This window comes from Prionailurus bengalensis, chromosome A2, assembly GCF_016509475.1.
Source record: "Prionailurus bengalensis isolate Pbe53 chromosome A2, Fcat_Pben_1.1_paternal_pri, whole genome shotgun sequence".
NCBI classification, from domain to species: Eukaryota; Metazoa; Chordata; class Mammalia; order Carnivora; family Felidae; genus Prionailurus; species Prionailurus bengalensis.
Genome location: NC_057348.1, coordinates 84,542,124 through 84,568,711, shown reverse-complemented (window position 1 = coordinate 84,568,711; position 26,588 = coordinate 84,542,124). Strand labels below are relative to the sequence as shown.

Here is a 26,588-nt window from a genome sequence, read left to right as displayed (position 1 = left end):
GACATCGTTTTCCTACAGTGTCTGGGACCTCCTTCTGTCTCCTTTTTTAGGCAATATACATATGGAACTTAATCACAGGTCTATAATAAAGTAGAAAGTCCTATGAAAATAAGTAAATACCATGACCATCTTTGAAATATTGTATGTAAAAGAATCTATATAACTCTGCAGGATATAGATGACCTTGATATTATATATATTTTTTAAAGACCCCATTAAGTGTTAAAGTGGAGAATGGTCTCTCTGTAAATACATTTCAATAATCTGTGCTAAATCTCCCATTAAAATGTTGGAATGTACTCAACATTTAACTGTGAAAGATTACAAAGAGCTGCAAGATGAATCAAATGTCAAAGTAATCTTTGTCAGTTTGTAAAGCAGTAGTTTATTGTCTCCTGTAAATAGACTATCTATACAAGCCAATAATTTTGTATGTGATCCTAAGATTTTAACATTATGCAAAGAGTAATTACAAAGTTGTGTTTCTAAATGAAGCAGCCTGTAACTAACAGAAAAATAAATGGAGGAATATATATATATATATCTATATATATGTGTGTGTGTGTGTGTGTGTGTGTATTTAAAATTTTTTAATGTTAATTTATTTTTGAAAGAGAGAGGCAGAGTGTGACTGGGGGTGGGTCAGAGAGAGGAAGACACAGAATCCAAAGCAGGCTCCAGGCTCTAAGCTGTCAGCACAGAGCCCGATGTGGGGCTCGAACTTGTAAGATCATGACCTGAGCGAAAGTCGGACGCTTAACCAACTGAGCCACTCAGGTGCCCCGGAATATATCTTTTTTAAGAAGACATTTACTATTTCAAACTTTTGCAGTTATTATCTTAAACACATGGTAGGCACTTTTAGAAGAATCAGAGGGAAAAAAATACATAATTATTCTTATTTGAATTCCACCATTTCAAATAGTTTTTTTTTAATGTCTTATTTATTTATATTTTAAGAAACAGAGAGAGAGAGAGAACGTGAGTGGCAGAGGGACAAAGAGAGAGAGAGGGAGACAGAGAATCCAAAGCAGGCTTGAGGCTATGAGCTGTCAGCCCAGAGCCGGATGCTGGGCCTGGACTCACGAACTGTGAGCTCATGACCTGCTCTGAAGATGGCCGCTTAACCAACTGAGCCACCCAGGAGCCCCTGAATTCCACCATTCCAAATGCTTTTTCCATCCAAGAGTAAATGCCATAGTAATACAATTTTCTAGTTAGTGTGGGGAAAATAATCATGATTTAGGCAAAGTATAATAGTTCAGTTGTCTGAACAATATATTTCAGTTAAGCAGGTGAAATTTCTAGTCCCAGTACCTTTGTACTTTCTAGTTTGGTTTTGACTATTATAGTCAGCAGAAAAGGTAGAATATTTTTCCCCAGGACTCAAAAAAATAATTTGCATATTTTTGTTTGTTCTTTAAAAAAAATTAGATATTTCCCCTTAGGAAAAAAAATTAATCAATTCATCATCAATGTATTTTACCATTAAAACCAGAAAAAAGAGTATGAAAAAGAAACATAGTTATGTCTCTTTGCTTTCCATTGCTTTTAAGTTCTCTTTCCTCATTCTCATTCCTCTAGATGGAACCCAAATTATTTGAAGAATTTTTTTGTGTGTATGTAATGCCATGGATAAAGTCCATTTGTCAGAATTTAAAGCGGGGTTGGAGCTGATAAACTGGCCTTCTGGCTATTTCTAGTACACACAGTAGAAGTATCATGGGGAGGGAGGATAGGGATGGAGGGACATTGGACTCACTCCGGTACATTGTGCATGGTGAGGAGGGACACATATCAGGAGTTTGGGCTCAGGAAGGAGTGTAGAGGAAAGATGACAAAAGAGCTTTAATGACTGATGAGATACTCCTGTCTCACTCATGGGCCATCTGTAAATTTGCTAAGCATCACAAAATGCTGAGTGTGTCTGAAATTTCTGTGGAAATCAGCAGGAAAGTGGAATATCCAAACACTATCTCACATGGGTTAGAAGTATATGTAGACTGCTCTGAACCAAGAAGTAAAACAGAAGTACAAGACTTTTGATTGTAGTAGGCCAAGAAATTTGGGTTTGAAGCAAGATTCACTAAATTTTGTTAGCTTAGGGAGGCATTAGGTAACATACAGACTACATGTGCATATGCTTCATAAAGAAATACACTAAAAGGGGCACCTGGGTGGCTCAACCGGTTAGTGTCCAACGTCAGCTCAGGTTATGATCTCATGGTTCATGAGTTTGAGCCCCACATCTGACTCTGTGCTGACAGCTTAGAGCCTGGAGCCTGCTTCAGATTCTGTCTCTCCCTCTTTCTCTGACTTTCTCACAAAAATAAAAATAAACATTAAAAAAAAAAAAAGAAATACACTAACATACAATACTGGAAAGGTCATAAAATGATAGCATTGTACCTAGATAGTGCATTTATTTGATACATACACAGGATATTTGGCTGTTTTTTGGGGTTTCAGAGAAAGTGATAATATGCTAGTAAGATCACATGATCCAGGACAGTATTTAAAAAACAAAACAAAACAAACAAAACTTAGCTAGAATCTACATTTTCTCTGTAGAGATACTACTGAGCTCTTGGTTCTTCTTTGGTTATTTTTGGAACTCCATGAACTGTGTAGTTAGTTCATTATGTGCCAAGCTAGTTGGGGAAAGTTCAGTCACCACTGAACATATGTGTTTCAGCCTTCAGACCAACAGATTTAAAAAGTAGCAAGTATATATAATAAAAAAACTCAGCCAAACCTCAAGTGAAAAGCAACTTTGACCATTTTTGAGCCTTTAGGTTATTTAGAAGTGGTTTCTAAAGTTTATTTTACCAAGTACCCTTTCAAGATTATAAGTTTTCTGAACTTACTTTCATATTTCTTTGTACACTTTTAACCTTGTCATTAATCTTTTCATTGAGTTTTATGGTCGATGTTGAAAAGGGTGTGGCAAGTAAAGAGTACCTTTGGAACCTTGGAAGACCCTCAGCTTCCTTCAGGAAACATTTGCCCGTATCAGCCACTGAGGAGATCAAAACTAAAAATAAGCTTTCTTTTTTCTTTCCCTTGATTGAGCCATGGTAAAATTTTATCCGAAAGTGACAGCAATAAATGTTAACGATTTACATATTGAAAATGTGCTAGATTAAATTGGACAAGTGCCCAGACTGTCAAAGACAACAGACTTTTTAGCCACAATGTCAATGCCTTCAATATGTTAGATTTCTGAAAACAAATGGTTTCTCTTAACACACATCTAATCTGATTCACTTCTACACATTTTAATTAGTTTTTCCAATTATGAGAACAATAGACTGCATTTGAGAAGATCAAACATCTAAAAACTGAATAATATGGTTGCTAAATTTGCTTAAAGGTGCAAAGATAAAATTTGAATGATTATTTTCCCTCTCCCAAACCCATGGTTGTCTTGACTAAATTAGTTAATTGTGACTGTGGTATTAAAAATTGTCATAGATACAAAAATATTTTATTATTGGATACTATTTAGGAGGGTGCTACACAAATGAATCCTTTTTTCTTTTTATAATGTACAATGTCTCATCGTTTCTATCATCACATTTATGCTTAGAATAACTACTTTTGCAATATTGTACTGTATTTGGAAAAGTATACTATTGTGTTGTTATTTTTATGTAAATAATATACATTTTAAAAATAAATAAATATAATATACATTTTACTAATAATGCACACTAAATTTATAAACATATCCCTTTGAGAAGAATATATTTTAAAGGTTAAACTGAATTATAATTTAGAAATTATATGACAGGTATTTTAAGTCAGTCACAGGGATGGGTGATAATATAAGAAAGAAGAAAATGACACTTTCTATATTAAAAGGTAATTATACATGATAAGTAATTACTTGCAGATTTATCCATAATATAAAAAGGAGATTGTATGTGTGTGATTATATGTAACACAAAGTGTACAAGATTAGGAATACTGAGGCCTAGATTCTAGTTTTAATTTTACTTCCTATTCCTTTAAACTTCACAATCTTTTCTTTTCTCTTATCTAAATGAAAATAATAATAACTTTTCTTTCTCAACGGGATTATTTTGAGATCAAATAGAAAAATAGACATTTATTTTTGTGATATACAATTCAAGACATATTTCAAATATACAATCAAATCAAAGACATTGTAGCATTAAACTATGAGACAAAATACAGCATATTGTATCTCCTTAATTGGACTTAGTGTATTTCTGTAATTATTGTGGTTATAGATATATAAAATGTTTACTATGTCTAGGCATAATCAGAACCATTTCAAAGATCTTTACACCTTTGCGACATGAAACAGAAGTAGTGGGAAAGACAAAAATTTAGTTACTTAAGAATAACAGATCTTTTGAATTCTTTGTCATTTACTATATAAATAGATGTCCAGTGTGTATCACCTTCCTTTCAGATGTCTCTTCACTACATTAGTACTGTAAACTTAGTGTTCATGTCAATAATTTCATATCAAGTACAAAATATTTCTTTTTAAATTTCCTAGAGGCCATCTCAGGAATATCTCTGACTTTAAGTGGTATAAGGGAAGAAAATGCCAGGGGACATCTTTCTAAAATGTTTCATTTTATTTTGTTTAAATCTGTAATCTTTAAAACATGCAAAGAGACTTAGACATTAATCTATATTCCCATTCTTTTTTCTTTATATAGACTATTTATTATATTGTTTATATAGACTATTTACTGGTGTCAAACTAAAATAAAAATTATACTCTTTGGGATGTCTAAGATAACATAAAAAATTAATAGAAAGCCTCTATACTCGATCATGTTGACTATTTGAATATTGCTTTAAAGACATAAATTTGGAGTCTTTTAAGATTCTCTTGCATGATACACAACTGCAGGTTGGTATCCAGGCTCATTTACTCTTTATTCTTAGGTAGGCAGTGCTTTCAATTCCTGGAACAGGTCTGTGTTATAATGAACTCTAAGAACCATAAAGCCTATAACCAGCATCTCAAAACTGGTTTGGCAGATTGAAGGTAATATCCTTTAACTTTTGCCTTGAGGCTACTGTATTTCTTAATACTATAATTTGTTAGACATGCTACCAATGCTTTGAATTGGGAATTTGAATCATCCACTTTTATGTTGGTTTGGGGAGGTAAATCATCAATTTAATCTTTCTGCTTTACTCTAAATTCAGCCTTTACAGAAGAGAAAAATCTTAGTGAGAGGCATTCAGTGGGTCACTCTTTTCTATTTATTGACGTTTGTTTTCTCAACCTATTTCTGGCAAACCAAATTGAAATAATTGTTTTGGATGCTATCTATAAATTGGCAAGCTCAATCTTTTTAAACATTTAGTAACTCGTTTCATTTAAAATTTCATCAATATGTTAAATAAGGATTCCATGTGAGAACATGTAAATTTATTTGACCCATGCCTTAAACTTTGGATCTGATCTCTAAAATTACATCATTACATTAAAATAGAAATCTTTTCATGGGATAATTTATCTAGTGTGTATGTATCTAGATAATTTATCTAGTTTGTGTAAGCTAAGCCCTGAGAGGCTATAAATATATGCCACAGGTTAATTAACCTATTCGTGACTTTACATCTACATGCACACATTTAAAGATCTTAGTAGTCAGTGTTAGAATGAGAGAAAAATTGATCAATATTTGTTGCCTAGAAATATCCTAATTCCTTTCTCATTGGTCTTTTTTTAAGAAAATAATTGACTTAGTGAGATTTTTTAATGTTTATATAAATTCAACCATATTATTCAGCGCTAAGGACAAACGCTGGTTTATCTAACCAGTCTAAATGCTGGCTACTTTTTAGCACAAAGCTTAACAAATTTTAAGATATTATGTTTTACTCCTAGAATTTTGAATCCTTGATCGCCAAGCCACTTCAAATAGTCACTTGCCATGGGTGACCTTGTGAAAGCAAATGATCCTTAAGAAGTTTAGTTTCTGAATGTACATACATGCTCAGCTAAGCCTTTTTTCATAAATACATGGACATAGGAATACATACTGCATATATACAGCATACACTTATTGCACAAATACCAACTGAGAAGCACTTTACCAGAGGTTAAAAATAAACTCAGGAGAGTGAAAAGAAATGACGTGATGTGTGCAAAGCTGGAAATAATTAATTTGCTGATTGGTCTTTACCGTGAGCATCTTCAACAGGAGATGCATTCACCAGTGATCAACTATCCCTCCATTTGAATTGCTTTGAATGGATAATGTGAGTATGCTGTAGGCTCAGTGCAATCTTACGAAAAAACACAGCTGCTCTGAAGTCTCAAGGGAGATAACTGAAACTAAAAAATCAATATGTCACCAGCAGGTTTGTTGTAATAGATGCTTAGCACAGCAGGTTTGTATAAACTAATGGCTCACTAGGCAGTCACAGGACAGTTAGATTACAGGACTGCAGAGGCAGAATCACCAGGGCGGCAAGGCATGCAAATATACAAATGTGGTATTTGGAGCGCTGTTGGGGGGCAGTGAGGCTAGAATTCATAGGTGCCTTGGCTGGGATATAGTACTGAAAAGAGAGAGATTTTTGAACTTAACAAATATACATGGGTGTAACAATCACTTCGAATTGACTCTTGTATTTAAAACTCATTATCAAAGAGCTGTTACATTTTTTACTTTATTGGAATTTTAGATGAAGTCACCAGTGTAAAGACTCTTTTTTTTTAATTAATATTTATTTTTGGAAGAGCACAAGCTGGGGGGGTGGGGCAGAGAGACAAGGACAGGGGATCTGAAGTGGGCTCTGTGCTGACAGGCTGACAGCAGTGAGCCCGATGCAAGGCTCAAACTCACAAACCAACCGGGAGATGACGACCTAAGCCAAAATCCAACGCTCAACCGAATGAGCCATCCACGTGCCCCCGGATTTTTTTTTTTAAGTAAAAAGTTTCCTTACACAATTGACCTAGGGATTAGAGAGAAAAATGAGAAGAGCTATGTTCCCAATGTCTGAAAACATAAAAAGCAACTATATTTACATTTCAGACATTAGGTAATACTCTGCTTAAGGAATAAAATATAGGGGAAAATTCTAAGTTGCAAAATATTAAACAAATGTTAGAATTATCTTCCTTGTCTCGTTCTAAAGAGAAGTGTTGTCACAAAACTATAATCTTATGGAAGTTTTCAACTGCAATGACTTCATAAAAAGAATGACTTCAACTCAACAATAAAATATTTTACTTATACCTTTGAGAACCAAAGATTTCCTTAGAATACTTTTTTTTAAAAGGACATCTAATGCATGTGTTTTTTAAATTCATACACTGGCCTTAATGTTTATTATTCTTCAGGTCTTTACACAGTTTTCCTCAACAGTCAACATATTATTACAACCTGGTTTGTGATGTGTCATCACAATCTTGTGACCTTTAAGCAGAAATTTATGATGTACATCAAAGCAGTAATAAACACATGAAGAAATTCTTCTACAAAGAAACAGTCACTTCAGTATTTCTGCCGAACATGTGGCAACAGCTTACATCTTGGTTGCCTTGCACCAGCTTCCATGGAAGACAATGCCACAGTTTGTAGGAGCATGGATGGCTTATGTTCTCACATCAGCTTTCCCTCTGAGTCTGAAGTTTCTCTCTGCCTGGCCTTTCTATTTAGACTGCTGGAAAGTATTTGCTACTCTTCTTCGCTATAGAATTGCCCGTATAATCTGTAAAACACAAGTTTCATTCATTTCTTTGCCATATTGGAACATAGTGGCATTTTTTAAATTTTTTTAATGTTTATTTATTTTTGAGACAGAGAGAGACAGAGCATGAACAGGGGAGGTCAGAGAGAGGGAGACACAGAATCTGAAACAGGCTCCAGGCTCTGAGCTGTCAGCACAGAGCCCGACACGGGGCTCGAACTCACGGACCACGAGATCATGACCTGAGCCGAAGTCGGACTTCCAACTGACTGAGCCACCCAGGCGCCCCATGACCAATAGTGGCATTTTTAAGAACAGATATTCTTACAGCCTATCTCATGTTTGACAAGTGAGTTAATGGGCCTCAAAAGTTTTGTAGCAATTAGAAAGAGGTTAATTACATAATTAAAAGTCTTCTGTGGTGGAGTCAAAAAACTATCTTGATTCTTTCCTTAATAACCTTTTGATTGTGGACCAGTCTCAACTTTGTTACCTGTAAATGGTAGAAATTCAAATGGATCCTTAGATCCAAAATGTTTTCTTAACATTTAAGGGAAATGGGTTTATTGGATATATGACATTTTTTGACATATATTCATATATAAAATTAGGGATAAATTTCTTTTGTTTATAATTTTTTATGACTATAAAGCAAAAATACACTTACTTCAATTGAAGAGGGCAGTTTAACATAGCAAATGTTGTTTTTCACCGACATGAAATTTCTGCTCACAAAGTGGCCGTGATGCTGACTTTAAACCCAGACTAGGTTATAGCCTCTTGCCTTTACGGCAGTGCCTCGCACTCAGAGTGGACTCTAGAAACATTTCTTGTAGGAAATAATGACTACCAAGTGAAAATGAAAGATAAGCGATGATCCTCGCAAATTATGGTTAATCGATGGTATGAGTTCATTGTAATGACATCTTTGGTCTTTTCCTCCTAATTTAAGTGTATGCTTTGATACCATGAAGGACCACAGAAAAGCTGCTTCTGAAGCGTGTCTTAGGGCAAACTGTGAGCCTTTGTGTCCAGGGCAGGAGGAACACCAGGAAGCATGTTTGAGTCATAGGACAAAAAGACAAAATGTCACTCCAAGGACAGGGTGAGAGCCTTATGTCTGAGTGTGCAAAAACAGTTGTGGAAGTGAGCAGCCGTTCTCAGAAGCTCATGTAATGGGAGTAAGACCAAAATTTTTCCCCAGAAGTTTATGCTATGGAATTATACGATTACTTTTACTTGATATCCCAAATGAGTTGCCTCTGATTCAGTTTGAAACTATCCCCGATCAGGCAGTCCAAAGACAGAACTGCCTGTACCCCATTCTGCTCCTAGTGATTTGGAGCAAGGGGGCCATGATGCTGAGGTGTGTGCTTCCACCCTCTGAGATTTGGAACCAAGTCTAAATCCCAATTGTGCTGTGATGTGCTTAGGCAGAATCAACTTTTCTAAGCCCCTGTCTTTAAGTTTGGGAAGGAGGCTGTTGTGTTAGATTTAACATTTCTTAATTTTCTACATTTTATGGTGATTGCTAAATGTGAAAAGCATTACATGTAGTGTGGGTTGTGGCATGTTAACAAACATATGAGAGAAAAATGTAGAGAATTATAATCGGAAAACAGGAAAGAAGTCATTTCAGCTAATCTACCTGTTGGAAGAGAACTTGTTTTCTCAGGGAGTCTGGTGTCATGGAATGAGATGCCGTGGAATCCTCGTAATTTTAATCCATTCCTTCTGCTGCTTCTGCTTTATACCTGAGTTTAGGTGAATGTCACTTTCTAATAGGAGTCTCCTCTTCAGGACCTTTCCTTTTTTTTAAATGTTCATACGTGCACATCCCTTTTTATGTGGAAGCTGTCCAAATTAAACATTTGTGTGTAAAGATTTTCCAGATAACTCTCAGAGACTTCTATTGGATGCCCTTACTGTAATATAGGGCTTATACCAAAAAAAGGAAAAAATAATATATCCAATTCAAACAAGGAAAGAACTCTTGAACTCAGCCATGCATACAAGAAAAATAAATTGTTTGAAGTGAGACATGAGGTAATCGTGGCTCCTCAAGGGGGAGGCCAGTACTAATCTGGCACTAATGTGCCTGTTGGAGATGAAATGTTTCATTGACATTAGTGCTTAACAAGTTACCAAGTGTTCAGTGAATGCCTACTATGAGTCAGGAGTTCTATTATGTGGCTTTTTTATATGATTGCATTGTAGCAAATAGGCAAATGAAATGAGGCATAGTTGACAGTGTAAAATAGAAAAAAAATGTGTTTTCTAAAAATTCCAGATTGTCTTTTGAGGTTTCACTCCATGCTCTACAGTGATTCAAAGGTCTTGCAACAGTCCAGCCTCAAAAATAAGAATGCCGGAAGGTGTATTGAATTTCAGGCCAATAAAGTACCTCCCAGGAAATAGGGACTGTGTTCATGGACATGATTAACACATCTCATTTTGTAAATTGAGATCATTTGAGTTGGGGTGGATAGCATTTTAGTGGTCTAGTCCATACAATATTGAATCATAGCATTTTGGGAACTGGGTGTTGTAATCTATAGTATCAGTTTTAATGACTAGAGTCTACTCTGATTCTTTTTTGTATGATCATGGTAAATTTCATACTGCATACGTGACACTTAACCTTCTTGTGTGCCTAAATGTTCCTTTATGCTACTGTTTTTCCTCTTACTGATATATTTATGCTTTATTTAAATATAATACATGCTAAAATATTTATTATTAGTTTAAATCAACAGAATCATGAGTATTGTATTTCATGATTTTTCCCCCAATACATGATATTTGTGTCCATATACAGATGAACTTCCTCAGCCTTTTATGCTTTTCAGCAAGCTTTCTTTGTCACTACAAACTTTTTGTGGCTTAACATTTTCCCCTCACACTGTCATCATGTTAATGCCCTGGCTGATTAGAGGTTTACAGCCCCAGTCATTGGTTATCTGCACAAGGAGCAGTATGAATCTAATTCTCTAACCTTATTTCAACCCATTGCTGCTGCTGCTGCTGTGAAGCCAATTGTAAATGCAGATAATAGTTTCCACGATTACTAAGATAAACACCACATGTAGAAGAGGTTTGATTTTTCCATATTACAAAAGATAAGCTCTGGGAGAATGTAGCAATTGTAGCATTCAGTTTCCTAATCAATTGCATATGCAAAACCCTTTCAATGATGCCAAAACTTGTCTATTATTTCTTATAAGTACTGTGTAAAACTCAGAGTGTGCTTAGAGGAAGTATCAACCTATTTTCTTGGAAGCTGGTGCTGCTATGTTTCTGGTGGGGAAAAAAAAAGGACTTCATTGTAAAGCACAGCATAAATTATATCTTAGAGGTTCTTTTTGAATATAAAAACGTTACAAAATTAGCTAAGAAACTATAGATAGAGCAATATTTAAGTTTCCTTTGGAAGATTAATCATGTTATTGTTGACTTCTTGGGTAAAAGGATTGATATGCTTGAGTGTGTGGGGGGGGGGCAACAAGGATAACACTCAGGTATGAAATTTTTGGTAGAAGATCATTCTTTATCAGAAACACCATTGTACATCCTAGCAATTAATTTTAGCTGTTTGTCGTCAAAGTTATAATTCCATAAGAATGACTGTTATTGAATATTTACAATGCAAGGGACTTAGCTAAAGGACATGCTGATTTATTTCGTGCTCTAGTATGATCTACTTTTGGATAAGAGCATTGTTTATGAGCACGGGTAAGAGCAAACGTTTCAATTGTATTTCTCCCTCTGATACACAAACGGATACAGATCTTTGGAAAGATTTCTGTAAATTATGTAACATGTATTTCCAAGATAAGCAACCATTATGATTTTTAAACATGATAAATCACAACATCATTCAAATTCAGCTATTCATGTAACAAATACTTATTATTTAGCTCTTATTATGTGCCAAATACTATTGTAAGTGCTCAGAATATCATTGAAAAGAACAAATGCCTCTACCACAGTGGACCTTATATTCTTGTGGAAGAAGACATAAATAAACACTAAACATGAAAAGTAAATAAATGATCAGTGTCCTAGACCATGATAAGTATTATGGAAACGGAGACGTGGAGTAGGATAATGGCGCCCTAGAGGGCTTAGGGCAAGTGATGCTGCAATATTAAAGTGGCAACCAGTGTAGACCTTCTTGAGACTGAGACTAAGCAGAGACTTGATTGAGATGAGGGATAATCAACGGGTATCTATGGGAAGAGCATTCCAGACAGAGGAAGGAGCCAGAGCAAAGGCCCAAAGGTGTGAGGGAGCATTCCTGGCAGATTCCAGAAAGAAGACCAGTGCGGCTGAAGCAAAGTGAGGGAGTAGGAGAGGATAAAGTAAAAAAAGGTACTGGTTTGAAGGGGGGGGGGGCGGTTTGTGCACATCTCATTAGGGCAGTACCGTGATGAGCCCCCCACAAAGAGAAGAGCTGGGTGTTCTGCAAACTGGATAGAGAAGCCTTACAGACCTTTGGCTCAAAGTCATCCTGAATTAGGTTTGGCTATGTGTCCAAAGTCATTTTAGATACCAGCTAAGCTCTTCGTGGTTTGCCTCCTGTGATTCTGACTCCGTGTTGGTATTTTGCCCTATGGCTTTAGCTCAAAATAGAAAAAAGAAAGACAGAAAAAGAAAACTGTATATACAAAGAGAAGAGTCCATAGCATAAGCCAAGGTAAGGAGTAGCTAAAATTACACACGTAACTTAATGCATGGCCTGAGAAGTGTTTTCACAGTGTTATTTGTGTTTGGGATTCATGCTTCTTTGCCTCCGCTTCCTGGTGCACCATCTTGAGAGCACAGTTAAGTGCCTGCAATCTTACTGCATCTGCATCTCTCTCTGCTTCTTGCTCTGAGGACTGAAAAGAACCAAGTGTCCCTCTTTCTGATTCCCCGTGCTCTGGATTTCTTTACCCTTCGTCTATGAAGGGACTTTTTTCCATCACTTACTGTCCTTGGCCTGTATCTCCAACAAGTCCTGCTTACATGACCATTTCCATTAATTCACGGTCAGATGTTTCTCATCATTAAAAAAATCCCTTTCTACGTCAGGTTTTTAGCACTGTCTGTCTATGTGCCTTCTCTTGTTCAGTACCAGGCTCTTTGGGCGCATTTCTGTACATGCTAATTGCATGCTCTCTCCTCCCTGTTAGGCTTCGGGTCTCTGCAGTTGGAATTCTTCCCAATTACCTCACTGAAGGGTCACGGTCTCTTTACTGCTACATGAGGCCCCTTTTCACTCCTTGTATCTGATCTGATCTCCTTATACCATCTGACACTTTGGGCCACTTTTCTTCTTGGAAATATTTTTTTAATGACAATGTTCTTTCAAGTCATTTGCCACCTCTATGGTAATTTCTCTCTGATCATTTCAAATTCCTCCTATTGCACCTACTTTGTAAACACCAGTGTCCCTAAGTTCACAGTCCACAGTCTTGGCAATCTCATTCCCCCACAAGGCTTCCTGTCAGCATCTTCATGCTACGACCCTGTCCAGATGTATCTCCAGTTGAGGTCTCCCCTGAAGCCAGTGCTCTTACATACAGCTGTGTACCAGACACCCGTGTGAACATCGGCATCCCATAGTTGCCCTTAAACTCAACATGTCTAATTCTGAACACCCACTCCTTCCCCTAAATTCCTCTCTCTTCCTTCCATACCTACTTCTGCGCCTAGTAAATGACAACCCTGTATATCCCAGTGTCCAAGCTAGGAACCCAAGTGCCATTATCATTATTATTATTATTATTATTATTATTATTATTAGAGCAGTTTTAGATTCACAACAAATTTGAGAGGAAGATACAGATTTCCCCATAAACCTTCTGCTCTGACACATGCATAGCCTTCTCCATTATCAACATCCTCCACTAGAGTGATCAATTTGTACAATTGACAAACCTACAAGTGGCACATCATAATCACCCAAACTATACAGTTTATGTTAAGGTTCACTGTTGATATTGTAATTCTGTGAGTTTGAACAAATATATAGTACAAATATATAGTTTGTGTCATACAGAACATTTTCCCTGATGGGCACCATTTTTTACTCCTTTTTCACTCCCTCCACTCCTCTCATGTAATCAATTACCTTGTCCTTTACAGCTTACAACATAAGACTTCCTAAATTACCTCAGTGTTTCAATGTCCAGTTTTGTGAAATTATATTCATTTTGATTCTATAGAACTTGAAGGAAATACAATAATTTCCATTGTGAAAATAAAATTCACATTAATGGAAGAGGCTTATAATCATAAAAAGTTATTAAATTTGAATGAAGATTATAAATTTTAAACTTGTCATTACAGACTCTACCCAAAAGTGTGCTTTAGGTTGAAAGAAATAATTTTAACCTGAGTGGGAATTCAATACATAGGTTCTATTGAGAGGAATTTTGCCTTCTTTCAGTCAGATTGCTTCCAACTACACTACATCTAATCTCACACATCATAAATTATCTGTTACATTTCAAAGTTTGCAGAAGAGTTAGTTTGGGGAAAATTTTTAAAATATGTAGTACTTCATTACAATCAATTTTCTTATCCATACAGAACAAACGACTAGATAGGAAAAAATATATTTAAATTATATATTTGCTAAAACTACATGAAGATGGAATTTAACTTTAAGAACAGAGGAAAACATAGAGTGAATATAATTTCTTTAGTTCCATCTGTCAACTAATAAGTATATTTAAGGATAAATGCAGTTAAAATACTGTTTGAAGTATCAGTGGCCATTATCATCAAATGGCATGAAAACATTGAGACAAGATTAGGTGATGGAGTATATGATAATTAAAATAACACTTTAGATTAATCTTTCCAAGGATTTAAAAAAAATAATCTTTCAGTATGATGGAAAGTGTTCTGTTGAAGTTAAAGAACTTCAGCCTATATAGAGCTTGACAATTGGAGGAGAATGAGGCAGAACATTCCAAATTTGAAGAATTCAGTAGGGTATGACTAACAAATATCAAATCTTGAAACACATAATAAATTAAGACACTTGTTAAAAGTATATGGTAACCGCTGTAAAGAAAGTTTGTGGTGTAATAAGAGTGACCTATGTGTGTTTCTTATGATATTGTGCTATGTAAATTTTGTAACTATGTATTTTCAATATATACTCACAATCGTGCTATGATCTTTTTCCAAAATGACTCTAATTGCTTCAGACTTTACAAGGTTGGCTCAGAAGCAAACTCTAGCATGTCAGAATAGTAATCTTTATCACTTATAGCTAGCCTAGTGGCCATCTAACGTGACAGATGGCGCCCTGCCCGTCCTCAGCAGCTTGTGGGACAAAGCTGAATGTCAACACCACTGGGATGTAATTATTGCAATCTCTTGGGCCTAGTTTGGCGTGACCCTGAAAGCAATTCCCCAGGAACTGCTGGGAGCAATGCAGTGATGGAAAGAGCAAAGAAATGAGCGCTTTTGGAAACCAGCAGCGTTTTCATTTTACTGACAAGTGTTTTCACGCTGCTTAAGAAGAAGTATTTTGTGTGTGACAAATCACATTGACAAAGAAATTGAAAAATTTATAGGACTTTCAGTGTGGCCTGTCTTAAAAATTATCAAATGACTTTCCTTTATATTGCAGAAGGAGTTATTTAATGATCAAAACAATTTTGAGAAATATTTTTTAACAGTGAAAAAGCAGTCTCATTTACACTTCAGTTGTTTACTAAAGTAATTTAATAATGCTTTTATGTTTTGAGACAAAAATTGTAAATTGCCACCAAAACTCATTTAATCTAAAACAACCCTTCAGTTTAGATATTGTTATTAGCCCCAATTTATGGATGGGATGATTGAGGCACAAAGAGGTTAGTTATGACAGAAAACCGGTGGTAGATCCAGGGCCCAAGCCAAGCCATCTGGTTCCAGAGTCGTTGTTCTTAATCATCTCACTTTTTCTATGCTGCCTTATATATTTCTTTATAACACTCAACCCACCTGTGTAGTGTGGTAGCACCTATAAAGATTGTGGAGCTTGATACTGGATTCAGTATGAGAAAATTTGAAATTCCAAAGTTACAAAAAAATTAAATCATTAGAGAAATTATTAATATGTAAATTGACTAGTCATAAATTTCTCCACAGAAAGGTATCTTTTAAATAATGTATTATTATATATGTAGTAATATATAGTAACATATATTAAGCAATTAAGTAATATATGTAACATAAGATGTAAAGTATATTATAATAATATATTATTAAGCATTACATATATTCTGAGGGTGCTGAAAATATTTTTTAGTAACAAACAATATCATGAAAGAAAGTATTCTTCTATATGCCATTTAGTGGGGAGGACTTTATAAAACTGTCACAAAGTTATTTTTCTGAATTATGAATAGCACAGACATTTCTCTTATATATGAGAACAAGCATCTGAAAGTCATGCTGCTAATGATAAGAACTGAGCATGGTGTGTGTATTATCTCATTAATTCTTCATAACAGCCCATGAGGGAGGTGCTATATATTATAACTTCATTTTACAGATGGGAAACCTAAAATAGAAGTTAAATAACTTGCCCACAACCTTTTAAATAATACACAGAACAAGGGAGTACCTGTAGTGTAAAAGCAGGTGCTTATAATGTAGATACAATTCTGGTCATTTCTCAAAGGCCTGCCTATCCAGATCAGTCAGCCGCTGAAAAAGAGATACTGGGAGCCTAGACGGCATGAGGAAAGCACCTCAGGAATTGTAAATGCTGGAAACAGCACTGCTAGTTGTGATTTTTTTTGTTGTTGTTGCCTTGGTAGGAGCAGTCGGTTCCAGATATTAGGAGAAGTAGAGAGATAAGTTCAGGCCCTCAAGGGATTTTACAGGCTAATTGCTAAGAATGTTCTTATTGTGAAAAGATCAAAAACTACGGATGATAATTTCAGAGTATAAACAAGGAGCACCTTAGGAGCCTCAGGGGGTGATTGTGGTCTGGGGATACCCTCCACCCACATCTCCACTCTGAGGAGGTGGCTTTGAGGTGGATCTTTTTTTTTTTTTTTTTTAACGTTTATTTATTTTTGAGACAGAGAGAGACAGAGATGAACGGGGGAGGGTCAGAGAGAGGGAGACACAGAATCTGAAACAGGCTCCAGGCTCTGAGCTGTCAGCACAGAGCCCGACGCGGGACTCGAACTCACGGACCGCGAGATCGTGACCTGGCTGAAGTCGGACGCTTAACCGACTGCGCCACCCAGGCGCCCCTTGAGGTGGATCTTGAAGGAAGAAAAGGCAAGGTGAGGTGCAAGTGGGAGGAAGGACATTCTTGTTGGGAAAGGCAGGAGCAAAGACAAAGGTTGTGTTGCGCTTCAGGGCTGGAGGAGGTGCAGACGGGCATTTCAACAGGAGCTTCTACTTTTGCCCCTGCAGTCTGTTTTCCACAGAACAACTGGTTGTATCTTAAAAACATAAATGAGATGGGGCCCCTGGGTGGCTTAGTCACTTAAGCATCTGACTCTTGATTTTGGCTCAGGTCATGATCTCCCAGTTTGTGAGATCGAGCCCCACATTGGGCTCTGTGCTGACGGCATGGCGCCTGCTTGGGATTCTCCCTTTCTCTCTCTGTCTCTGCCCCTCCCATGCTTGTGCTGACTCTCTGTCTCTCAAAATAAATAAATAACGTTTTAAAATGTAAAAACAATGCAATAAAAACATAAATGAGAGTATGTTACATACCATAATTCGAGGATTTCCCATCTCACTTGGAATTAAAAGCCAGTTGTTACAAAGTCCCTTCTTAGAGGTCTCACACATACAACATGTCTCTGGCATGCAGAAGATGACCTTAATAAGTGGTGCAGGCCTGGCTGAAGCAGAGAGGGCTTCACCTTTGAGGAAGCAGTAAGGAGTGGTCAGGACTATGGCTCCCTCTAATGCAATGGAGTGGTACTTAGCTCCAGATGCCCCACGCGGAAGTAGCCCTGCTATTGCCTTGTGTTCTGGTCTATTTAAGAGAGCCCAGAAATCCAGATTTTTATGTGAAATTCCTTTTGAAAACATTTGTCTCAATATCAATAGTAAAAAAACAAAAACAAAAACAAAAAAAAACCACTACATCTGTAAGACAGATGTCCAGATCCACAAGCTGCTGGTTTATGACCTCTGCCCTGTCAGTCTGGCTCTGCCTTGCTCTGAACCACAGTTCGTGGTACTCTTTCCCCCTGCTCACCACATTCTCACCACAGTGACCTCCTCTCAGGTTCTCAGATTTTTTTTAGCTCTTCCACACTCTGGGTCCTGTGTGTGTGTGTTGTTTTCTATGCAGACTGTTGTTTTGGGTCCTTCTCATTCTTCAGACCTCAGTTCAGCATTCACTTCCTCAGAGTGGTATTTCCAGATCCCTATCTAAAATTACTACCCCACTCCTTGCCCTTTGTTTCCTTCCCTTACACCAGTGGGTCTCAAAGTGTGGTCTGGGGACCCCTGCAGGCCCCAAACATCCACCAGGAGGATCCATAAGGTCAAAATTAGTTTTATTACAGAATGAGATGTAGCTTTCTTTTTTTCATTCTTATTATTTCATGCCTGTATAATGAAGTTTTCTAGAAGTTACATGACAGGTGGTATTGCAGATTGAATGCAGAAGAAGATATAAAAATTCAACTTTCTTACATTAAGCCAGACATTAGAAAGATCTTAAAAAATGTAAACGATGCCAGTCTTCTCTAATTTTTTGCTTTGAAAATATTGCTATTGTCATAAAATCGTATTACTTGTGTTTTTATGGTTATTAATATGTTAATTAATATTTAAACTTTTCCTCCATTTTCACTTCTATTATGGTAAATGTCAATAAACACAAAGCCAAAACAAGTTCTTTGAGGTACATAATAATTTGTAAGTGTGCAAAGGGGTCTTGAGATCAAAAATTTTGAGAGTTGTTTTTAAGATATATATCAAACACTGACATTACCTCCTATTTACTTGTTTATTTTACTGAAATATAAGCACCATGTGGGCAAGGACTTTATTATATTCACCACTTTAACATCCTTCAGCACCTAGAATAGTTCGTGATGATTGTACACACTCAGTAAACTTGAGAACAAGTGAATTAATATATGAACAAAGACATCTGAAAGGGAGTTATATTTAGGCTAGGTTTGAGCCAGCTCTGTTAGATGCTTTGCATACAAGCAGCATTGTGAAACTGATCATGCAGCTAATGCAGAAAAAAATTAAAGTTTCCAAATAGAAGTAACAGGAAAAAAGCTCGGTACTAGAAAAATGATTTTATAGTGAAAGTTAAATGAAATAAAACCATTTTTAAATTTGTCTTCCTGTTACGTTACATCTTTACCATCTTTTCAACTGAATCCCCCCCCCCTTAGCTTTTTGAGGGGTAGGGGTTTTTGAAACCCTTGTATATTTCTTACAGCTATAAATATATTTGTGCTAACGAATGAGGTCACATCAATTTAAATGGAACACTGAACAGAAAACACAATTTAGTTCGTTAGTAAGGTCTGACAAATTTACAGCCAGAAATTCATGTTAACTTTTATAGAGCAACATAAATTAAAGGTGGCCAGTATTAACGTCTGAACTCTCTCAGGGAAAAATACACATATTCCTCCAAGACAGGCCGTTAATATAAGGCAAGGAGGTGTGGTGTCTGTGGTGTGGTTTAAGGGGCTCCAGGGGAGGTCTTTCTCTCTCCCACCCAGGGGCACAAGTGTCTAAACTCTACCATTAAAGAGACATTCTCCAAAGTGTCTCTTTCTGCTGTGCTCTTTTAAACTACAAATCCCATAGAGAACATTAAGATTGGCGCTCTGGTACCAAACCCCTGTTATTTAATTCTGGCTCCATGTTATATTCACTGCATGATCTAATGCAACAAGTTGAACATCTCTTTGCTTCAGTTTATGCATTTGTAAAATAGAGACTTCTATAGAGTTGTTGTGAAAATTAAATAACACGTGTAAAAGAATTAGAACAGCCCCTGACACATAGTACATTCTCTGGCAGTGTTAGTGTTTATTGTTATGGCATCGTGGGCAGCATAGCAGGCTGAGTGTCCAGGAGGACTAGCCTTACAACTAAATGGCCACGAAACCGATTAGGTCATTTCACATGTCTAAGCTTTGATTTCCTTACTAAAAATAAAAAGAGAAAAGAAGTCTTGCTTTAGTTCAACTAAAAGGGAGAGAATCTATTTAACAAATGCATGTGCTGAGTGAAAGGAATACATAATGCCTTTTAAAAATGAATAAGATCCACAGTCTCAGTCAGTTTTCAGTCTAATGGGAAAAAGAAAATATAAACTCTTCGAGAGCTTTACTGCAGCCATCAATAAGGTGGTATGGAATAATGGAGAGGAAGATGACAGTTTTGGTTAGTGGCATGAAACAAGACATGGGAGGGAAAGGAGCTTTTTGGATGGACATTGGGCACGTTAGAAGGGTGTCGTCATGCTATTCAGCATGACAGCATGACATGAAAAGAAGGCCCTGATTGAGGCTGTTTCCAGAATGAAGAGTGTACTGTGCTTAGCACACAGTAAGAGGTGGTGTAGTAGTAACGTTAATCTGGGAGAAACAGCATGGAGGACACAGAACTGTATCAGGTATAGGCTGGGCCTTTACAAGAAAGAGAGGAGGCTGGAAATTCTGAGGATGGGAGTTTTTGATCATCTGTCATCTGTTCTGTTAAGGAAATAAGCTTTGATGGCAAGGTAAAGGAGGAATTGGTGCAAAGAGAAAGTAGCCAGGAAGGGAAGGAACCTGAAGTTGGAATTAAAAATGTGAAGATCCCAGGATTAGAACCCACTGGACACAAGGCCCTTGTTCATTTGAGGAATGGGGGAGTAAGAGTCAAGAACGATACAGAGATCTGAATCCCAGAAACCAAAAAAAGGCTATTAAGTGTATAGTGTTTTAAGGAAAAGGAGATACTGGTTTGGGGAAGAAAATAATACATCTAGCAATAAATTCTATGCTTTTAAATACCAACAGAAGGAAAACATATTGATCAAAAACATATTTGAGGTGCTCAGGGCTCCTCTGATTCACTTTGCTCCTGCCACAGTGCCTGGTATAGAGAACATCAATAAATACAAATCCAACCTGTGGAAGGGTTCTGGTGTGGGGTCTGGAAAGACCAAGGAGAAAAATGTAGAAATGGGAACGAGAAATAGCTGTGTAGAAAAACATCACCCACTGTACATTTTTACTTCTTCTCTGTGACTTTTTTAAAATTATTTTTAAAATTTATTTATTTTTTTAATATATGAAATTTATTGTCAAATTGGTTTCCATACAACACCCAGTGCTCATCCCAAAAGATGCCCTCTTCAATGCCCATCACCTACCCTACCCTCCCTCCCACCCCCCATCAACCTTCAGTGTGTTCTCAGTTTTTAAGAGTCTCTTATGCTTTGGCTCTCTCCCACTCTAACCTCTTTTCTGTGACTTTTTATGGGGCTGTAAATGCCAAAAGTTACACAGAAAATTTGTGTTTTTAACATTTAAGAACTAATCTATGAACAACTGGATTTATACATCAAACAATCTATGCTTGTCTTATAATGAGATGCTGATTTTCTTTGCTGCTAAAAAACATACTTTCATTAACATTTTGCTAGCTAATTATAGTTAATTATGAACATTAAATTCATATGTGATTACTCACAGCATTGCCAAATCTGTGCCTGAGAGGGGGAGGGGGTCATTCTGGTTCATTCATCTAAGTTACTAAAAATTGTACTGAGCTGTAATACCAGGATTTTATATAGAAAATACCCTTTTGAAAAATCTCCACTACCCTAATTGTAGTTAGAATTGTAGTTACTCATAATTTATTCCACTGAAATTATGCAGGGCAATTTATGCTCTTAAATATATAATTAACTCAGGTTGGGGGAATACTAAATCTCTTTCCTAACTTTAAACATGTATTTTAGTGTTATAATGTAGCCTTTGCTTTGACAAAGCAAGCTTGTTATGCATTTAAAATGGATAATTCCCAATTTACTGGTAAATTGTTTTCCAGAAAGTTGTTGGTTGTTTGCTGCTGTTGCTTTAATGACACCTGGTACGGCCACAATAGCAGGCTATACAACCACCCAGACATCAGCTGAAGTTGCCTGCAATCTCCTTGCTACTTGTGGAATTTCTCTAGACTGCAATGACCTCTCCTCCCTCTAACCCAAATAACAAATTTTGACATTGTCATGTAAGTTTCACAAATATTAGTCTTTGCCTCCAGAGAAAGGAAAGTATATAGCCATCATCTGGTTATAAATACATGACTAATGGATACTTATATTAATAATCAGTGTCCTACTTTAAAATATAAGGGAGGGTGCTACAAAGGGAAGGCGTGTTTGCTTTGTTCCTGGTGTTGCCTCAAGTCTGCCATTTGTTTTGTTAGTCTTCACTGGAAAAGTACAGCCCCCCCTTTTTTTTAAGTTTATTTATTTATTTTGAGAGAGAGAGAGAGAGAGAGAGAGGCAGAGCATGAGTGAGGGAGGGGCATAGAGGGAGGGAGAGAGAGGATCCCAAGCAGGATCCGTGCTGTCAGCACAGAGCCTGATGCAGGACTCCATCTCACGAACTGTGAGATCAAGGCCTGAGTTGGGATCAAGAGTCAGATACTCAACCCACTGAGCCACCCAGGTGCCCCAAAGTACAGCACTTTCTATTTTAGAAGTCTCAAATTGCTGCCTACAGGCCAGATTGACCCACAGGTATGTATAGCTTGACCTATATACACAGTGTTAAAGAAAATAGATTAGTTGCCAATGTTGTTCAATTGCAAGATTTCATAATAAAAACTAAATTTTCTGTTTCTCTTGCAAAATTAGAAAATCTGGCAGTTCACAGACTATAGTAGCTATGAAATAGCAATCCCCTTTAGACAGGGCACGGACTTTTCTATTTCTACTGCTCTTATCATGTCTTACTATTTACCTTAGCGCTGGGACCAAGGCTCACTTCCTATTGATCATAAGTTCATAATATCTCCTGGCTTGCTCGACTCATTTGCCTTACGTACTTAGTCTCTAAAGGTATGGAGAACTTGCTTCTTGTGATGTCTTCTACAGGGAGAAGGTTGGCATGTGTGTGTTTATATATATGGATATATAAAAAAATGATAAATATGCTCCCATTATAATGTTGCTCTGCACCCTCATTTCCCTCCCTAGTTTCAGTATTGCCACATGACCCCTACCTGTACCAGGAATACACAAAATTTCACAAAAGTACCTGTGACAAGACAGGGAAACATGGGGAGTTCAACTGACCTAATGTTAGACAAAAGTGAGAACAGGGTTAAAGTCGCAAAATCATTTTTTAATTTTTTTAAAAGTTTATCATTTATTTTTGTTGAAAGAGAGAGAAAGCACATGTGGGAGAGGGGCAGAGAGAGATGGAGAGAGCTCCACACTGTCAGCCCAGAGCCCGATGCAGGGCTCGATCTCAGGAACTGTGACATCGTGACCTGGGCCGAAATCAAGAGTTGGATGCTCGACTGACTGAGCCCCCCAGGCGCCCCTTCACAAAATCGTTTTTATTAGTGATTTTCATACTATGGTACTTTGAAATATTGCCACTTTTATTAGGAGGTGGGTCCTAATATATAAACATTTCCTTCTGTACATCTTCTCTTTCTTTGAAAAGATATATTTTAATTATTTCAAAACATTGTCCCACAACCACTAATCAGAAGATATTATTACGAATTCCTATAATGATATGTTAAATTGGTAATTTGTTGTTTATTTCAGGTATTAACAAGTAAATGCTTTCCAAATAGGCATTCCTCCAATAGGCATTCCGACAGGACCTCTTCCCTGGAATTCTCTCTCACTTTTTTCTGCTTATCTAAAACTTGCTCTAGTTTGTTGGTTCACAAGCTTCATTGTTCCACAATTTGAGCCTTGCATTGCTCTCTGCATTCTCTCTAAGCATATCTAGTTGGCTAATGTGTCAGCTTTTAAGCTATGTAGGCGTAAGAACTTAATTCTGTGCAAAGTTTATGTTCTTGTTTAATATTTCTACCTTACAATATTATCTTAGAAATGCAGTGTCTATAAATGCAAATGAATGTTGCATATATTTTATAATGCTTCATATTTTGAGTGATTATTTACAATCAATTAAAATTACTACTGAGTTGTAAGAAGCTCTAACAATGAGCTTCTTCAACACCAAGTTAATATTTATTTCTTCAGAATGCACAGACAATTTTCAGTAAAACAAACCCCTTCTCCAGCTGCCCTGGCACTTTGCATGAGTGTTGATTGTAATTATGCACAAACATCATCATGGAATTCAGTGATACACAAGGCTTTAATCAGGTGACATGACTACTTCTTGAAGAACTGTGAAAAATGCAGAATAAAAATAATTGTGTTAGATTTAATTCCAGATGTTTTTTAAATCAAGAAGCTTCTTAGAGTGTGGTTTTCATTGTGCAAATAAACTTCTTTTAGTTTTAATTTTGATCATAATATCGTAGGAAAAACATGGAACTCAGAAGACAGTCTTTCTTTTAATCTTGGGCCTGAGTATCACCATCTAGCTATAGAATCTTAACAGATTACTTAATTTGCCTGAGAATTTCCTCATATGCAGATTGAATCTATGACTATATCATAGAATATATGATCTACATCACAGAGTTTTTTGCAAATTACTGAGGAAATATATCTGAAAGCACTTTGGAATCTTTAACCTGTTTTAATAATGTAAATTATGTTATTCCAATTGTTAGGTAAATGTTATTAAAAAGATTATTTACTTAGTACGTACTATATGCAAAACACTAAATTAGCTACTACAAAGGATAAAAGGGAAGCAAAATATAGTACCTCCTCTTAATACATTTATAGTTGGGAACTATAATGTATGAAATTATCTCCTTACAAATCAAGCAAAGTAGAAACGGTGTAAACTAAGCACTGTGGATATTGAAAAGAGAGAGATCAGAAAAATCTGGATGTTTGATATGCATTCTTAATGATAGAAAAATGAACTTTGGGAAAGAATGTTCTGAGTAATAGAGAGAACAAAAGCCAAGACAGGGAGATAGAATGATTGGAATATGCTTGTGGCATATTAAGTAAACCAATAGGCCAGAGTGGAAGATATGTTTAGAGGTGTCATGGATGAAATGGCCAGACAGGTTAATTAAGTATTACAGGGTCTAAGTTTACATGTAGCCTATGTGGAAATGAGGCCTTTAAAAAAATTTTTTTAAACATATCTTTTAAATACGTCTCTGTCTCTTTCAGATACCATTTAATTTCACACAGTTTTCAGAGAGCTTATGTGACCTGTTTAAGATCACAAAGCTAATTAATAAAATATTTCTAGAAATGTGATGTTAAGAAGATTCATATTTCCCCAGAACATATGTAAATACTACAAATGATTAAGATAGTAAAATACATTTAAGAAATCATCTCAATACGGGCATCTGGGTGGCTCAGTCGGTTAAGCATCTGACTTCAGTTCAGGTCATGATCTCGTGGTTTGTGAGTTCGAGCCCCGCATCAGGCTCTGTGCTGACAGCTCTGAGCCTGGAGTCTGCTTCAGATTCTGTGTCTCCCTTTTCCTCTGCCCCTCCCCTGCTCACTCTCTGACTCTATCTGTCTTTCAATAATAAATACACGTTAAAAAAAAAGAAAAGAAAAATCATTTCAATATTCAGATGATGAAAAAACACTTAATATATAATGTTAGGTGGCATCAAATCCAATAGAAAGGATGCAGTGAGAGCTGGGGAAACATTAAGAGAAAATGAAAGATGTCCCGGAAAGTGTCCAGGAGAATCACAGCACTTTTCACAGCAGAAAGTAGACAAGGCAAAGGCTGGTTTGAAGGTAAGATAATGAGTTCTGATCAACACATGCCGTGGAATTATATTTACAAAAATCAGGAAGAGAGATTTAATAGACATTTGGTCGCATTTTTGCAAGCCCAGGAGAGAAGTAGAATCTAGACTGATAGACTTAACTGTCTATATCTATGTGGATCTGGGGAATAAACCTATTTTATCTGATAATATTTTGGAGGCTCTATGGTGGGTTTTTTTGGTGTGTTTCTTTCTTATATATTTTCTTTTTTATATTTTCTTTAATATACAATGCAATGTTGATTTCAGAAGTAGAATTCAGTGATTTCATCACTTATATACAACACCCAGTGCTCATCACAAGTCCCCTTCTTAGTACCCATCACCCATCTGGCCCATCCCCCCCACCTTCCTCCATCAACCCTCAGTTTGTTCTCTATCATATAGAGTCTCCTGTGGTTTGTTTCTTTTTCTTCCCCCCCCCCCCATCCCATATGTTCATCTGTTTTGTTTCTTGGTGTGTTTTTCTTGATTATTATTATTTATTAATCTACATTATATCCAATCTTTCGTGATATTTTTCTCTAATCATTGGGCAATTGAACATTACTTTAGTGACAACATAATAACCCTGCAACAGTGAGTTAAACATTGAATAAAACTCTATGAAGAGAGAGACATGGTGTTTTAATTAAACATTATATTCTTAGAGCCTAGTGATTGGCAAAAAATGTATACTGAAGAATACTTTTGAAAGAGTGAATGTAGTTTTTTCAAAAATAGTTATATGTTTTGAACTTTGAGATAATCTTTATAAAGGCTTTAACCTTTTAAATTTATAGCTGTTTAATTTGTATGAATGGAGCCAGATTCTGGCTTGATATATATTTGACTTGATATATTGCCACAGCTACTTCTTGTAAAGTGTGATGTAGCCATAAAATGAAGTAACTTATAAAATTTAGGTATTTTATTGGATATTCAAAGCAGGCCTATAATATTGAAAACCATTGCAAGTAAATATTTTACATCATACTATT

General features: G+C 36.3%; 1 protein-coding gene and 1 long non-coding RNA gene across 2 annotated transcripts in view; both read left to right on the top strand.

Moving 5' to 3' along the window:
- SEMA3C (semaphorin 3C) overlaps positions 1 to 26,588 on the top strand; it is a 178,791-nt gene that overhangs the window by 31,806 nt on the left and 120,397 nt on the right. The window lies entirely within an intron of this gene.
- Positions 1,065 to 25,469, top strand: LOC122487821. The gene is made up of 2 exons (XR_006298482.1): positions 1,065 to 16,726; positions 16,956 to 25,469. It is a non-coding gene; the product is annotated as an uncharacterized LOC122487821 (long non-coding RNA).